The 17,821-nt window shown below is 45.8% G+C and overlaps 1 long non-coding RNA gene across 6 annotated transcripts in view; it reads right to left on the bottom strand.

Annotated features, from left to right (window-relative positions):
* The window catches only part of LOC120871144, a 102,242-nt gene that overhangs the window by 24,406 nt on the left and 60,015 nt on the right, over positions 1 to 17,821 (bottom strand). For 5 of the 6 annotated variants that reach the window (XR_005722966.1, XR_005722970.1, XR_005722965.1 and 2 more), the window contains one exon: positions 12,629 to 12,735. The exons of the other annotated variant lie outside the window; for it this stretch is intronic. This is a non-coding gene — a long non-coding RNA (uncharacterized LOC120871144). The remainder of the gene's footprint in view (positions 1 to 12,628; positions 12,736 to 17,821) is intronic. 6 annotated transcript variants of the gene reach the window in all.

The following is a 17,821-nucleotide window of genomic DNA, read 5'->3' as shown; positions in this document are numbered from 1 at the left end:
CCAGGCCTCCCTGTCCATCACCAACTCCCGGAGTTCACCCAAACTCATGTCCATCGAGTCATTCCCGTTTAATATGTTGTCCTGATGTTCCATTCCATTGATGCCCCTTTTTCTCCTAAAATTATCCTGGTTTGGGGACTTCTCTGGTGGTCCGGTCACTAAGACTCCATGCTTCCAATGCAGGGGGCCTGGGTTCCATCCCTGTCAGGGAACTAGATCCCACATGCCGCAGCTAATCGACTAAAGATCCCCCATGCTGCAGTGAAGACTGCAGATGCTGTGTGCTGCAACTAAGACCAGGGACAGCCAAATAAATAAATATTTTAAAAAAACCACCCTGTTTTGGATGATACATGTTATGATCAACCTCCAACGCTTTAAAGTAAGTGATCCCTAATAAGATCCATGGACAGGGAAAAGTGGTTTGTTTTGATCTTGTATGCCATCAACTCATAGTTTATTTTGGGTGAATCATCCAGTTTTAGAGCTGGAAGCAACCTCCAGGCCTGGCTTATCCATTAACTCAACTTTTTTTTCTCCCCAAACTGTTGGAATGCACATGGTTGACTATTCACATGCATAACACCCCCATGGGAATTCCGATTATGCCAGCCGTAACCCCCTCCTTTTCTCCTAGCCAGGAAAGCATACCGAATGCTGATGAGAATTAGGTTGTTACAAGGATAATGTGTTATTTTTAAAAAGATGAATCATTCTCCTGCTCTGGTACTTTAACCACCAGCATCAAATCAGTCATGACACAGTTCGTGACTGATTGAATTTGAGAACTGCTGATCTTGTTCCAAACCCCTGCATTACATAAAAAAAGTCATTTAGCCATATGGTGTCTCCACTTTCTCACCTGGAAATGCGGATGCTAAAGTCTCCTTCCCTGTCTGGCTGAGTTTTGGTAGAAGGTAAATGAGATAATGGATGTGAAAGCGTCAGGAGGTATAAATCCTTTGAACCAATGGGACCCATTGTAGGTTTTATCTGTATGTGGCAAGAGGCAGCCATATCTGCTTAGAGTTTTCCAGAGCCACATTAGAATTTACAAAATAGGTGGATTTGTACCCGTGTGGTTTGCACAGAACATTTTTGAGTGAAAAATTTACCAGCGTTCCTGTTCATTATGTGAATTCTCTTTATGTCTTTGCTAAGGTGTCTTAGTCAAAATTCAATGGTTGGGAGTGGATACAGGTAGGTATACGTATGGCTGAATTCCTTTGCTGTCCACCTGAAACTATCACAACACTGTTAATCAGCTATATTCCAATACAAAATAAAAAGTTTAGTTAAAAAAAATAAGAATCCCAAGTTGGGAACTTCCCTTGGGGTCCAGTGGCTAAGCACTCGGTGTTCCCAATGCAGGGGGTCCGGGGTTCCATGTGGACTCTCGTCAGGAAACTAGAGTCCACATCGTGCAAGGAAGAGTTTGCATACTGCAACTAAGAGTTCGAATGTCACAGCTAAAGATCCTACGTGCCACAGTGAAGATCAAAGATCCCATGTGCTACAACTAAGACCTGGCACAGCCAAATAAAGAAATATAAATAATTTTTAAAAACTGTATCTAAAAAATTCCAATGGTTACAAGAGACAAAGATCCAACATGAATTAGCTTGAATAAATTGGTTCACATAATGAAACCACAGGAACGTGCTGGCCGGAGTTGGCCACAGGGACGGCCAGAACTTGAGACTGGAACATCGAAAGGATTCTCTGTGTCTCTCACCCATGCTGCTCTCTATGCTTCATTACCTTGGAACAGCTTTCACTAGGTGGGGGCATGGCTATCAGACGCTAGGCTCACATCTTTACCTCTTTGTGATCATAGAGGAGAGACACCCTTGTTCCCCAGCCGGCCCCCTCAGATTAGTTAGAAGAACCTGAGTGAGGCACTCTGATTGGCTCACCCTTGGACCAATCACTGTAGTCCAGGAAATAAAGTATAGACTAAATCAGGGCCCACACCTCCCATCAATTGCTCGAGGGCTTCTCATGCACACAGTTGCTTCGGGAATTTGGGGGAGCTGGCAGCCACCAGATCTGTGCCTATCATTCAAGGAAAATAAAATCTTTTAATACACCGTCAAATCTTTATTCCTAGTGAACCTTTTTCTATTTCGGGGGCTATAAACAGTAAATCCTTTTCTTTTCCTTCCACATGAAAATATTTTGAATATTGTAATGATGACTTTCCAAAGCCTACTTTCAAAATCACTCTTGAAATGGTTTGTGCCAATGTACACTCCTACTCACAGATGGTGGACATTCTTGAATCGTAAACTGTCATTGATCTATGCTGGTGGCTGTCGATTGAGGGTGATTGTGACTTCCCAGGGATGACGGCAATGTCTGGAGACAGTTTTGACTGTCACAAACGAGGGCGGTGCTACTGGCTTCTCGTGGGTAGGAGGACAGGATACTGCAGATACCCTGCAGTGCACAGAGAGCAGCTCTCACAACAAAGAATCATCTGGTTCAAAAGCTCAATAAAGCTGGGGCTGAGAACCTCTCATCTATACATATGGATATGGTCTTTGTTTTTCTATATAAAGAAGTCTCAACAAGGAGCCTTGCCTGGACAGAGAATCGTAGGCAGCACACTCCATCGGCTGGTCTTGGCCCAGGGAGGTACACTGGAATTCGTGTCTTCCCAATTCGGGAAGAGGGAGGTGAACATGGCAGGTAAAAAAGCTTTGCAAGTGCCCGGATAAACTGCTTGGAAAACTCACCCTTTCAGCTCTTCTGGACTGTTTTTTGTTTTTGTTTTGTTTTTTAATTTATTTTTTAATTGGAGGATAATTGCTTTACAGAATTTTGTTGTTTTCTGTCAAACCGCAACATGAATCAGCCATGGGTATACATATATCCCCTCCCTTTTGAACCTCCCTCCCTGGACTCTTTGTTTTAAAGACAGTATTTAAAGCACTTTAGCAAAAACAGGGGTAGCTCAGTATACAACTGAATGTGAGAATTACCAATGTTTAGTTTATTTCTATTCTGATCCTTGGAAAATAATAGTCGTATATTATCATTAAGGAAATTTAATGCATGACAAAATGGAATGTAAGAAATGCCCTCCCCTCCCTTACAATGTCTGGTCTCAGCAAATTTTACAACAGGAAAAACTCATCTTTAATTTTCAGCTTCCTTATTTTTCATCTTTCTCCATGTCATTTACTGCCTCTCTACTGACTGACTCCAATGCTTGTTACCATATGCTTCTTTTCAGAAGTAGTAAAATGAAGCGGTTAAGACTAGGGACTCTTGACATTGGACTGTCTGGATTTAAAGCATGAATCTGTTAATTATTAATGGTGCAGCTTTGGGCAAATTTGTTCAATTCAGTTCAGTTGCTCAGTCATGTCTGACTCTTTAAGACCCCAAGGACTACAGCACACCAGGCTTCCCTGTGCATCACCAAATCCCGGAGCTTGCTCAAATTCATGTCCTTCGAGTCAGTGATGCCATCCAACCATCTCATCCTCTGTCATCCCCTTCTCCTCCTGCATTCAATCTTTCCCAGCATCAGGGTCTTTTCCAATGAGTCGGTTCTTTGCATCAGGTGGCCAAAGGATTGGAGCTTCAGCTTCAGCATTAGTCCTTTCAAAGAATATTCAGGACTGATTTCCTTTAGGATGGACTGGTTTGATCTCCATGCAGTCCAAGGGACTCTCAAGAGTCTTCTATAACACCACAGTTCAAAAGCATCAATTCTTCGGTGCTCAGCTTTTTTTATGGTCCAACTCTCACATCCATACATGACTATTGGAAAAACCATAGCTTTGACTAGACAGACCTTTGTTGGCAAAATAACATTTCTGCTTTTTAATATGCTGTCTAGGTTGGTCATAACTTTTCTTCCAAGGAGCAGGCATCTTTTAATTTCATGACAGCAGTCACCATCTGCAGTGATTTTGGAGCCTAAGAAAATAAAGTCTGTCACTATTTCCATTGTTTCCCCATCTATTTGCCATGAAGTGATGGGACTGGATGCCATGATCTAAGTTTTCTGAATGTTGAGTTTTAGCCAATTTTTTCACTCTCCTCTTTCACTTTCATCAAGAGGCTCTTTAGTTCTTCTTCACTTTCTGCCATAAGGGTGGTGTCATCTGCATATCTGAGGTTATTGCTATTTCTCCCGGGGATCTTGGTTTCAGCTTATGGTTCTTCCAGCCCAGCGTTTCTCATGATGTACTCTGCATAGAAGTTAAATAAGCAGGGTGACAATATACAGCCTTGACATACGTACTCCTTTTCCTATTTGGAACCGGTCTGTTGTTCCATGTCCAGTTCTAACTGTTGCTTCATGACCTGCATATAGGTTTCTCAAGAGGCAGGTCAGGTGGTCTGGTATCCCCATCTCTTTCAGAATTTTCCACAATTTGTTGTGATCCACACTGTCAAAGGTTTTGGCATAGTCAATAAAGCAGAAATAGATGTGTTTATGGAACTCTCTTGCTTTTTCTATGATCTAACGGGCGTTGGCAATTTGATCTCTGGTTCCTCTGCCTTTTCTAAAACCAGCTTGAACATCTGGAAGTTCTCAGTTCATGTACTGTTGAAGCCTCACTTGGAGAATTTTGAACATTACTTTGCTAGCATGTGAGATGAGTGCAATTATGCAGTAGTTTGAGCATTCTATGGCATTGCCTTTCTTTGGGACTGGAATGAAAACTGACCTATTCCAGTCCTGTGGCCACTGCTGAGTGTTCCAAATTTTCTGGCATATTGAGTGTAGCACTTTCACAGCATCATCTTTAAGGATTTGAAATAGTTTAGCTGTAATTCCATCACCTCCACTAGCTTTGTTCGTAGGGATGCTTCCAAAGACCCACTTGGCTTCACATTCCAGGGTGTCTGGCTCTAGGTGAGTGATCACACCATCGTGGTTATCTGGGTCATGAAGATCTTTTTTGTATAGTTCTTCTGTGTATTCTTGCCACCTTTTCTTAATACCTTCTGCTTCTGTTAGTTCCTTGTCGTTTCTGTCCTTTATTGAGCCCATCTTTGCATGAAATGTTCCCTTGGTATCTCTAATTTTCTTGAAGAGCTCTCTAGTCTTCCCCATTCTATTGTTTTCCTCTATTTCTTTGCATTGATCACTGTGGAAGTCTTTCTTATCTCTCCTTGCTGTTCTTTAGAACTCTGCATTCAGATGGGTATATCTTTCCTTTTCTCCTTTGCCTTTAACCTCTCTTCTTTTCTCAGCTATTTGCAAGGCCTCTTAAATTTCTTAACTAACCTTAGTTTCCTCATCTATAGAGATGATAACAGTGCCTCCTCAGGGACTTTCCTGGTGGTCCAGTGGCCAAGACTCCGCAATCCCAATGCAGGGGGCCCAGGTTCAATTCCTGATCAGGGAGCTAGATCCCATAAGCTGAAACTAAGAGTTTGCGTGCTGCAACTAAAGATCCCGCATGCCGCAACAAAGATCAAAGATCCTGAGTACTGCAACTAAGACTGCCGCTGCTACTGCTGCCGCTAAGTCGCTTCAGTCGTGTCCGACTCTCTGCGACCCCATAGACGGCAGCCCACCAGGCTCCCCCGTCCCTGGGATTCTCCAGGCAAGAACACTGGAGTGGGTTGCCATTTCCTTCTCCAATGCATGAAAGTGAAAAAGTGAAAGTGAAGTTGCTCAGTCGTGTCCGACTCTTCGCGACCCCATGGACTGCAGCCCACCAGGTTCCTCCGTCCATGGGATTCTCCAGGCAAGAGTACTGGAGTGGGGTGCCACTAGATGCCGCCAAATAAATAAATAAAAAGGAATATTAAAAGAAGAAGCAATATTGGTTTGGTCGTAGTCAGTGAACTAGGAGTCAGAAAACGTGGGTTCCAGCCTCATTAGAACGCTGCTCTTGCCCAGCTGCAATGGCCTCGGCACGCTAGGTCTCAGTTTCCCAGGAATTGCTCCAGTAACAGCCACTGAAGTGAAGTGAAGTGATGTCGCTCAGTCGTGTCCGACTCTTTGCGACACCATGGACCGTAGCCTACCAGGATTCTCAGTCCTTGGGATTTTCCAGGCAAGAATACTGGAGTGGGTTGCCATTTCCTTCTCCAGGGGATCTTCCCGACCCAGGGATTGAGCCCCGGTCTCCCACATTGTAGGCGGACGCTTTACCGTCTGAGCCACCAGAGAAGCACTAGCTACCAGGAACAGCCACTAGATGGCAGCAAAAAGCAAGTTCCCCCTCAGAGGCTTCCTCTCATCAGTTTCCCGATCCCTGGGTCGGGAAGATTCCGGAGAAGGAAATGGCAACCCATCAGTATTCTTGCCAGGAGAATCCCATGGACAGAGGAGCCTGGCGGGCTACAGCCCATGGGGTCTCAAGAGTCGGACATGACCGAGCAACTAAACCACCACAAGCTCAGATGGCAAAGAAGCAGGAGACAATGGTTTGACCCCTGGGAAGGGAAGATCCTCTGGAGAAGGGAATGGAATGGCCACCCACTCCAGGATTCTTGCCTGGAGAATGCCATGGACAGAGGCCCCCAGTCTATGGGTTTTCAAAGAGTCAGACACAATGGAGCGACTAACACACTTTCAACCAACAAAGTAACTGCAGGCTTCCCTGGTGGCTCAGTGGTAAAAGAATCTGTCTGCAATGCAGGAGACAGTATGTGAGGTCGTAAAAGAATCAGACACAACTTAGCGGCTGATGAAACGACAACAAAGTAGCTGACGTTTCTCTCCAATTTCTGTCTACCCCTTCACTCACTTTCTGCTCACGTTTTTGCGGGTACTAAGCACTGGGCCTGCTGGGGCGGATGGAGAAGTCTGCTGTAACTGAATCCACGCATTTCCATTTCTTTGACTATTGCCTTTTTCCAGTGACACTCAGACCTTATTCACCAGTCCATCATCTTTCCTGACTGCATAGCTGACCATCTAGTCACTCACCGTGACTGGCTGTCCCAGAGGCATCTCAAATGCATCAGATCCAAAACTGAACACACTGCTTTTCTCACCAAAGTTGCTTTTGCTCTTATGTCCTTGTTTGCACCACCATCCAACAAGTCAGGAATGAAGAAACCTCAGGGTCGTCTGTGACTCCTCCTCCTTCATCCTTCACAGCCAATCAGTCACCAAATCCTGCAAACACCCACTCTGGAAAACACAATTCCAAAGTGGTTTATATGACACAGGCTCATTTGTAAAACATTCAAAGAGAAAAAAACCAAAAACTGAAAAACACAGATTGGAATGTTTCACTGTTCAGAAGACTAGTGCTTTCTTTGTGTTTTTTTGCTTTCACTTTCCAAAATTTCTACACGGAGCCTGTGATTCTTCTGAAATTAGAAAATTTTAAAACCTACAGTATTATCTTTCTCCCGAAAGTATGTGTACATACAACTGTTAGGACATTGTACATAGCTATCTCTAGGGTAGTAATGTGCAGAAAAAATTTGCCCGTAGGTACAGTACTTTGCCAAGCATCTGTGGTGAGGTTGCCAAGTGGATCAGCTGGCACGGCAACTCTGTCAGCCCTTTGTTAAAAACGGCACTTCCTCCACACATGGCTCCTGAAAGCTACTTCATTTTTGGATCCGATTATTTAATGTGAAAAATATTTCTGCTGCAGAAATTCATTGTCATCTCAAGTTTATAGAGGAGATTGTTTTTCTCACAGAGTGGAGTGCTGATATATCCAAAGGGAAGCAAGCCCCGCCCGAGTCCTTCAGTCAACAGACATTTATAGGGTGCTGACTTACACTCTGGGCATTACTTTAGGAGTTTCGATTCCAGGGGTAAAGGAGATATTTAAGGTCCCTGCTCTTAAGAAGATGTCATCACATAGCTGCTAAGCAGATAAGCAAGATGGTTACAGACAGCAGAAGTGCCAAGGTGGTGGGAGAGAAAAACTAAATCAGTAGGGGTGGCTAATTTTGGGTTGTGTGATGCCCACACAGGAGGGCATATTTGAACCACGAGGTAAGCTACAAGATGGAGCTAGCTGTCTGTGGAGCTGCTGGTAGAGCCCAGCCTGAGGGAATGGCAAGCACAAGGGCCCTGAGGCAGGGACAAACTTGGCATATTTAGGAAAGAAAAAGGCCAGTGTGGTTTTCGAGAGGTAAGTCAGTGAGGGGTAGTAGAGTGGATGAGCTGGAGAAGGTGGACTGAGTTCAAGCAGGGTCTTGTAGTTGATCAATAAAGAGGTTGGATTTTAATCTAAGTTAAAAACCAACATGAGTACAATTACTTACACATACACATTGTGTACCTACTATGTGCAAATACTGTTCTAGGCATTTTACACGTGCTATTTCATTTAATCATTACAACTACCCTGTGACACAGGGTTGGTCCTGTGGCTGCTCTGGGTTCTGCTATTTTGAGTGCATCTCCTATTTTCATGTCCCACCATTTAGGGAAGGAAAAAATATATCTTCTGGTCTCTCCTTGATGAGTGCTGGAGTAGGGCTGGCTAACTGGAGGACGAGAGGTCACGTGGAGAAGAACTGAGGGTCCACAGGTGACAATCAGCACCCGCCCAAATATTGAGCGAGATCATCTTGGATCTTCTAGCTTGGCCTAGCCAAATTCCTAGCAACCCAGGAGTATTACTGCTGGTCCCACCACTATGTAGAAAGACAGCATCTCTGATCCAACTTAAAGAAGGTTGGCCATTGAGTTTAATTTATTTATTTTTTATTTTACTTTACAATTCTGTATTGGTTTTGCCATACATTGACATGATACCATTGAGTTTAAACTTGGAAAATAACAACTATTAAGGCATATAGAACATTTTTAATGTACCAGGCACAATGCTGCCTTGCACTGAATTTTAGCTCTTTTTTATAGATGGTGAAACCTAGGCGCTGAGAAATAAACTGGCTTGTTTACAGTCACACAGCTTGTAAAAGCACCCTGTTGCTCATTTCAGTTCAGTCAAGTCACTCAGTCATGTCCAACTCTTAGCAGTTCCATGGACTGGAGCACATCAGGCTTCCCTGTCCATCGCCATCTCCCAGAGCTTATTCAAACTCATGTCCATTGAGTCAGTGATGCCATCCAACCACTTCATCCTCTGTCGTCCCCTTTTCCTCCTGCCTTCAATCTTTCTCAGCATCAGGGTCTTTCCCAATGAGTTAGTTCTTCGCATCAGGTGGACAAAGGATTGGAGCTTCAGCTTCAGCATCAGTCCTTTCAATGAATATTCAGGACTGATTTCCTTTAGGATGGACTGGTTTGATCTCCGTGCAGTCCAAGGGACTCTCAAGAGTCTTCTCCAACCACAGGTCAAAAGCATCAGTTCTTCGGCGCTCAGCTTTCTCATCCATACATGACTACTGGAAAAACCATAGCTTTGGCTAGACGGACCTTTGCTGACCCTGTTGCTCAACTTTGGGGAAAGGGAGGGAAAATCATTCCTATGGACTGCAGAGCTGGGATGTTCCTCCAGGGGGCGCAATTCACATTGTCTTCTATGTGTACCTGCCGTCCAACCCTGTGTTTTGTTACTCATTTTTCTGTACTGACTCCAACTGCCCCTTCTGGGTGCACTAATTTTAGGTTAACAGAACCTTTGAGAGATGGAGGATATAAAATAGCGCGACGTTAGCCATCATGGCTGTGCTGAGGATCTGCAGTCTTGGAAGTCCTCCACAAGGAGGAAGCTTAGGCAGGCACTGGGGATCAGATAGCAAGCATTACATGGACTCTGCAGCTGGGAACCCAGGCAAAGCTGTGTGTCACTCTAGGCATGCAGAGACTGGAAAGGGAGAAACTTTAGAAGGCAAAAAGAAGGGACGTGGTCAAGACTGAGTGGCTGACTGGAAACTGGAAAATGCACTGATAGAGGCAGACAGCATCGAGTCTGGGTGCCTTTGCGGCAAACTTGGGTATCCTGTCTTCCAGACTGGTATGGTGGGTGGCAGCCTCAGGAGTACCCATCATTGAGAATAGCTAAGAGGGTGAATTTGAGAGGTTGTTTTTATGGTTGTTTTAGTTACTAAGCCGTGTCCAACTCTCTTGTGACCCCCATAGACTGTAGCCCGGCAGACTCTGTCCATGAGATCACTGAAATAAAGAAAGCAACTACCCAAAGCCAAGAAACGTGTACCTATAGCGAGGTGTGAAGATGTGGTTTCTTTTGTTTTGTTTTCCTGTCTTTCTCTGTCTCTATGTGTCAGTTTCTTAGTTATAGTCTTGGACCTTAGCAATAATAAGAACCCATATCTGCACCTCATTGCAGGAACATGTCAGAGATTTGAATGCCTTCCATTCAAGTTTCTAGCCCACAGGATCAGCATGATCTCAGGAACTTGAATCACAGAGCAAGTCTGCACAGCTGTCTACTCTTTATAAAGCTATTTGGGAGGCTTATTAGCATGTTTGAGGTTATGCCAAAGGTTTGTAATAAAAATACAATGGAAGCACATAAGAAGTTTTAGGGAGATTTTATATTTCATTCCAGGACTTGATTCCCTCCTGCAAGGGCAAAGGATTCTATGCCATGTTCAACTGAGTTGGGTAAGAAAATAACTCCATGTTCTTAGGTGAAAGTAACTTAAAAAATATTTTTGCTGACAACTTGAATAATGCATGCTCATGATTAAAAATAATCAAATGTGACTGGAAAATGCAGAACCTAGATGCAGCAAGGTCCCTAACAGTAATCACAGCTCTCATCCTTGGTCCACTCTGAGGCTGCATTCAGAATTTAAATGCAATGCCAGGAAACCAGCTCTATCGGTGATGGAGCGATAAAGTTTTACTGAAGATTTTCTGGAGAAGGTGTGGCAGAAGGGTGACATCGCATGTGTGCCTGTACTAGTGCGTGTGTGTGCTCAGCTGTGTCCGACTCTTTGTAATCCCATGGACTGTATCCCACCAGGATTCTCTGTCCATGGGATTTCCCGGGCAAGCATAATGGAGTGGGTTGCCATTTCTTCCTCCAGGAGATCTTCCTGTCCCAGGGATTGAACACACGTTTCTTGCGTCTCCTGCATTGGCAGGCGGATTCTTTACCACTGTGCCCACCTCACAGAGACATTGCATACCTCGTGGCAAACGCCAAAACAATTCCCTTTAAACATCTTAGTTCTGCCCGAATTTCTTCTCTAAATATCAGCTTCCTTTCCCCTTTCCTCCTCCCCCTTCTCTGTCTTTGTCTGGGTTCCCCATCTCAACATAAATTCCCCTCCATGGTCTGGAAGAACTCAGTTCTGGCTCTCAACTTGCCTATCCCACTGAAAAAGAGAAAAGCTCAGTTGGCTAATTGTACTCCAACTTTTTTTTTTTTTAAAGAAAGCAGTTCAATATCCAATTATTTGTTGAGAATGGCTGGGAATTGGCACTGGAACTGGCTTTCTCAGGCTTGAAAGATCTGAGTATTTTTCTTCCTGGTTGCCAATTCGGTGAAATCATGGTGGTAGCCTGAAACGGGCTCTGGTTGTAATATTTACCCCACAGAAGTTGGCTAGTTCTGTAAATCATCCTCCCTCCCACCCTCAGAAGCTCTTCTTAAACATTTATCAGCACACGACTGGACCCATTCCACAAGATACATATAAAATTCTTACCAAACGAAATCAGGTCTTGTTCTGTGGAAGGCAGTGCCAGGGGTTGGGGTCAGGGTGGAAGACAATTTTTGATGTCAAGAAAATAAAAGATTTCTCTATATAGTAATATACAAAGAGTGATATATATAACATATAAACTATTAAAGAGAAAAATCACGGGCCTTAAATGGCATTACTTGTGCTAATGCCCATGACACCAAACCTAGGTTTAATATATAACCTAATTGCAGATTTTTTTTTACATTTTTGTTTTGCTTTTTAATTTTTTGGCCACAGCACATGGCATTCAGGATCTTAGTCCCCCGACTAGGGATTGAACCTGTACCCCTTGCAGTGGAAGTGTGGGAGTCTTAAATACTGGAGTGCCAGGGAAGTCCTCCAATTGCAGTTTTGACCTTCATAGAAATGCAATCTTAATTAACCCATTTGGAATTTTCTGGTCAGCACCACTGAAATAATCTGTCACATGGACCCTCTCCATTTGCCGTCCAGCCCAGTGGATGAGGAGGCAACCGACACAATATCTTTGTCTGTTCCCTCTCTCCAAAAAGATAGCCTTGCCAGAAAACAATCCTTTATTTACTTCTGCTAATAGCTCCCTTGTCCCACCCTTCTTCCTATAAAAAAGTTCCATTTCGCACAACCCCTAGGAGTGCCCTTCTAGTCGCTAGATGAGATGCTGCCTGTGTGTGGCCGTTAAAAGGCAGGGTTTCTCAGCATTGGCACTATTGACATTTGGGCCAGTTATTAATAATTCTCTATGATGCGAGGGCAGCCTGTGCAACAGCAGGAGCTGGTACCACCTCCAGGTCCAAAGGTGCAAGCACGGGCTCCAGTCGTAACTACTGCACAACATATAACTCCAAAATTGTGTGCCTGTCAACAGCAACAGCAATGATTTTACTCACAGATCTGCAGTCTAGGGACAGAATGCTTGTTTGACAGAATGCCACCCCTGGGGTGGCTTGCAGGCCGAGGGCCTTGCTCACACACCTGCATGGGGGCAGAGAAGAGCTGAACCTCTCTCTGTGTCTCTGTGGTTTTACACCTGGTCTCTCCAGCATGGCAGCTTCTGGGTAGTTGAATTTCATACCTGGTGGCTCAGGGCTGCAGAGGTGTGTGTTCTGAGGGGAGAGGGCTGGGCACAAGCTGATCCCCTTTTCTGTCCTCGTCTCTGGAGTCACTCAGCACCACTTCCACCTGCATTATAATTGTTAGAAGTGAGATAATTCCAGAGGTGAAAGATCAGACTTTTCTTTTTGTGGTAGGAAAGTGAAAGTGAGGTCGCTCAGCTGTGTCCGACTCTTTGCAACCCGTGGACTGTAGCCTACCAGGCTCCTTCCTCTGTGGGATTCTCCAGGCAAGAATACTGGAGTGGGTTGCCATTTCCTTCTCCAGGGGATCTTCCTGACCCAGGGATTGAACCCAGGTCTCCCGCACTGCAGCAGACGCTTTACCCTCTGAGCCACTAGGGAGTGTTAACAAATTGCAGGGCTTCCTCGGTGGCTCAGTGGTAAAGGATCCGCTTGCCAACGTAGGAGACACGGATTTGATCTGTAGTCCAGGAAGATCCTGCATGCTGTGGAGCAACTAAGCCCGCGGGTCACAAAACAGAGCCTGTGCTCTAGAGCCTAGGAGCCACAACTTCTGGAGCCCATGAGCCCAGACCCCATGTTTGGCAACAAGAGAAGCCACCGCAATGAGAAGCCCACGCATTGCATCTAGAGAGGAGCCCCTGCTCACCCCAACTAGAGAAAGTCTGGGCAAGAGTGAAGTCCCAGCAGAGCCAAAAATAAAATAAATAAACCAAATTTTTAAAAAGAGTTAAAAAAATTGCAGACCTGGGCCACCTCCCTGCCCCTCAGCCCACCGGGCTGCAGGCTGCCCACATGCTCTGCCCCCTGCCTCACTCACCCCGGCTCGTCCGCCTCCCATTCCCTCTCCGGGCCCGCTGCTGCCTCCAGGCCCTCTTGGCCGGGCAGCTCCCTTCTCAATAGGTCTTGCTGGTTCCATTCCACTGGGTTGGCAGCCATCCCGGCCTCCTGGTTCTCCTGAGCTGCTACCTTCCCTCTCTCTGAAACATTCTCTGATGCCAGCCAGTGGGTGAGCAGCGCCCTCAGCCTATCGGCCTGGTCCTCATCCATCTAGCCCAGCCCTCCGCCTATGGGTGGCATTTGAGAGAACCTCTTCCCAGTTGAGGAGCTATTTTTTTGTAGGCCTCATTAAATAGATGGGTTTAACGCTGAAGAGGACAAGTTCACGAGCTACACTCTGGAAGCCAGGAAAGATCTTGGAAAGTCATGCAATGATGAATCCATCTCCCTGCTAGTATTTAGAGCAAAGATATGGTGCCTCCAGTCTGTGGTCTGGATCAGCCTGCTTTCTTGGTATCTCTGCCTGCCAAGGCTTCAGCTCCTACAATAAAGTTTTCCATCAGGAAACCTGCACCCACTGGCTCTACATTTTCTTTATCATCAGATCCCTTTAGAACTTCGTCATGCCAATAATGGTTCCCTTAAAGGTTATCCTTCGTTGCCTTCTATCAGCCATTATATCCAGCATGTCTTTCCAGATCGTCACAATGGACCTGTGCCACTCTGGGTCTCCATCTATAATTCTGACTCTCTCACTCTTCTGGAAATGCGATATGCAAGAAAGAGCAGGCATGTGACAGTCAGACATTCTGGATCAGGCAGACCTGTCCAGATCTGAAGTGCCTGCATAGCCTTTAGCTTAGTGAGTTAACCTCTCTAACCCTTGATTTCCTCATCTCTATAACTGAAACAACCATATCCACCCAACAGCATGGTTATGAAAAATAATAATGCTAAGTCCTTGGCACATAGTATTAAAAGGATGTCAATTTTCATCTTTCTTTTGTGCGTTCAACCATTTCCTTGAAATCGAAAGGTGAACTTCTTTCAGCAAAATCTCACTTGTTATTCTCATTTACTCTTTTTTTTCCCCATCAACTATCTCTTCTTTGAGGCTCCCACTCAAATATCCAGCTCCACAGTAAGTGCTCATTGAAAAGTTCTAAAGTCTTAAGTCACTTGTATGTTTTAATATTAGTCATCTAATTTGAACAAATACAAGGAAATTAAAAAAAAAAATTCCAGGCCTGTTTTAAAACCATCTCAGGTGAGGAGTAATTACAAGAACCCAGACACAGTCACTGCTATATGGCGAGGGCTGCCTGACCAAAACTCTGGCCCTTGAGAGAGGAATACAGCTGTTCCTTGGCCTTCTGCTGAAGGGAGGTGGGGAATTAACATGCAGCCTCTTCCCATTGCCTGCTGGTGTCCGCATTGGCTGAGCCCATCAGAGCTGGACAAGGGAGCTGTTGGACGCAGCCCATGCAGGCTCCTGGGCACCTGGGGCACAGAAGTGGTGGAGCAGGGCATGCTTCTGAAGGGGCCAACACAAGATGCCCAGCATGGAATACACCCTAGTGTTCAGTTTTCTTAGAGCTGCTCCATTAAGACTAAACAACCTGCTATTCCATCCAGAAAAGACCAAGGGGCTTGCCATTCTTGACTGCTGCGAGGTCTGCTGTGCTACAGCAGAAAGGCTGGTGGTAATCCTTTCACTTGCCAGGCACTAACTTTGCAGGGTGCTCCATACGGGCTGTGCGGACCTCACCTCACTGAGTCCCCACCACTCCCCAGAAGGTCCATCTTATTATCTCCATTTTACAGAGAAGGAAACTAGAATGGAGAAGTGACTTGAGTCACTTGCCTAAGGTACTAGCCCCCCACAGCAAGCAGCGAACCCAGAGTCCAGGACTGGTCTGATTCTGAAGACTATACCAAAGCCATCATGTTTCCACTGACAGGCTGCCAGCGAGAAGGTAGCAATTTTCAGCCTCTTGTCTCGTTATATTTTCAACTCGACGCAGTGCTTTTTTAAAAAATGGCTCTTATGATGTTGGATTTCTTCCTGGCACAAAAATCAATTGCTCTTATAGCTGATCAAGGGCCTGCACATCCTCATCTGATCACGGAACGTCTTTTTTTTTTTTAATTATTCTTATTATTTTGGCTGTGCCGGGTCTTTGCTGCTGCACGGGCTCTTCTCTAGTTGCAGCGAGCAGGGGCTGCTCTCTAGTTGCAGTGCACGGGCTTCTCATTGCTCTGGCTTCTCTCGTTGCAGAGCACAGGTGGCATGCAGGCTCCAGGAGTTGTGGCTCAGGGGCTCGGTAGTCGTGGCTCCCAGGCTCGAGAGCACAGGCTCAGTAGTTGTGGGGCACAGGCTTAGTTGCCCTGAGGCATGTGAGATCTTCCCTGATCAGGGATTGAATTTGTGTCTCCTGCATTCGCAGGTGGTTATTTACCACTGAGCCACCAAGGAAACCCACGGGAATTCTTAAAGCAGCCCCGTCTGCTCGTGGGCTTCAGCTTCCCTGGCCCAAGGCTACGTGTACAAGGAGACCTGACGGCGCTGGCGTCAGAGGATGGGAGTCTGTCTCTCTCCCTTCCTGACAGGCACCCTGGGTCCCCGCTGGCAACTCTGCGTTTGTGGGAAAAACAGGCCCAGCTGCCCCATGCTACCAGCAGCAGTCCGTGCTCTTGATTCTTGGATACTCAGGATAAAAGTCATCTGGCCGTTGACGGTGGGGGGGCTGAAGGAAGCTCCAGGTCGTCCCCCCTGGGAGCACTTTGCCTCTCTGTGTGGGTCTGGGTCTGAGCCTGGGAAAAGGCTTTGGGCAGCCCTTGCTCCAGGGTAGGAAGTAACACCTGTAAGGGTGTGATGAGATTTGGGAGGCCACGTGCTCCTGCATTTTCCCTTCATCCATGAGTACCATCCATGTTAGCAAATTTCAGACAGGGCCACAGAGGACGGAGCAGGAGGCAGGAAGTGCCCTCCAGACCCCCCTTCTGGACCCCAGCGTGGACAGCCAGCCTCCTGGCCTGAAGATTCTCTCACAGGGAGTCTTTCTTTCTGCTGATGACATTCACATTTTGCCTTCACTGTTTCGGTAGGGGTACTACATTGTTAGAGTCACATACCACCAGGGAGTTGCAGCTTAAGGCAGAGTCATGTTTTATAATAGGAAGGTCAAACTATTCATTTATGATATTGTGAATCAGTGATTTATTTTCCATCTTTAATAGGCTCCTTCCTGCCCTTCCTCCCCCTTCAACCATGTCACAGTTAGAAGGCTACCAAAAGGCAGGAATATTGCTGTAGATGACCTGAGGCAAGAGATAAATACATCGGAGGAAAATAGGTAGGCGGATCACTGGGTCTTTCAGGTGGCCACAGGGAAGTCCTGTTCCAGTAGGCGCATGTGCCCAAGGAGAACATGGTCTTGAGTCTGGCCTGGGCTTCGTGATCCTCCAGGGCTGAGTGGGTTCCGACAGGATCCATCATTGCATGCGGCTGATCAGGTACTTGGAGAGGGCACTGGCTGGAGAGAAGGCCCATCTGTTTTCCTATCAGACGTCAAATCCTGTTTTCTGAGAGTAGACTTGGCTAGTGAAGCAAGATGTTGGTCTTTCAAGGAGCTGTGTCCCTGTCTTTGCTTTGTATCTGCTACTTTGCTGAAGTCTGAAAGGTAGGGAATAGGCCTCATTCTGCTGAGGTGGCCAGAAAGGGAAAAGTCTAGGTCGTGTGGCAGCAAGGTTTCAAGGTCCACAGGGTGATGACCTGCTGATGGCTACTCCTGTTACCAGACTGTCTTTAAAAATCAGTTACCAGGGAGAACCTGGGGTTCCAGCATCCAGCCCTGTACCGCCCTTCTCCTGCTACATGTCCTAAAAACTTTGTTCTGCTGTGACCTCCTCAAAGGTTGGAAGCCCACACAAAAGGAAATTCTAACTGGGATCGGGTAATTCAAATCATTCGTGTCGATTTCACAGAGATGAAACAAACAAATATTTCACAAGATACTCTGTACAAAGAATGGAGAATCCATTGATTTTGGATTACTGAGCAAACCTGAGACTTACACCCTTTTCAGGGTGACCAGTTTTGTTTTTTTATCTTTGAAAATGCCTTTCTTGGAACTTCTCTGGTGGTCCAGTAGTTTAGAATCTGCCTTTCAATGCAGGGGACACAAGTTTGATCCTTGGTCCCGTAAGATCCCACACTTTTTGGAGCAACTAAGCTCATGCGCCACAACTACTGAGCCCATGCACTGCAACTATCAAAGCTGATGCACCAGAGCCTGTGCTCCAAAGCGAGAGAAACCACTGCAATGAGAAGCCTGTGCACGGCAGTAAAGAGTAGCGCCCACTCGTCGCAACTAGAGAAAGCCTGCTCACGACAACGAAGACCCAGTGCA

The sequence above is a fragment of the Oryx dammah genome, unplaced genomic scaffold (assembly GCF_014754425.2).
Source record: "Oryx dammah isolate SB20612 unplaced genomic scaffold, SCBI_Odam_1.1 HiC_scaffold_12, whole genome shotgun sequence".
NCBI classification, from domain to species: Eukaryota; Metazoa; Chordata; class Mammalia; order Artiodactyla; family Bovidae; genus Oryx; species Oryx dammah.
This window is presented reverse-complemented; position numbering and strand designations above follow the sequence as displayed.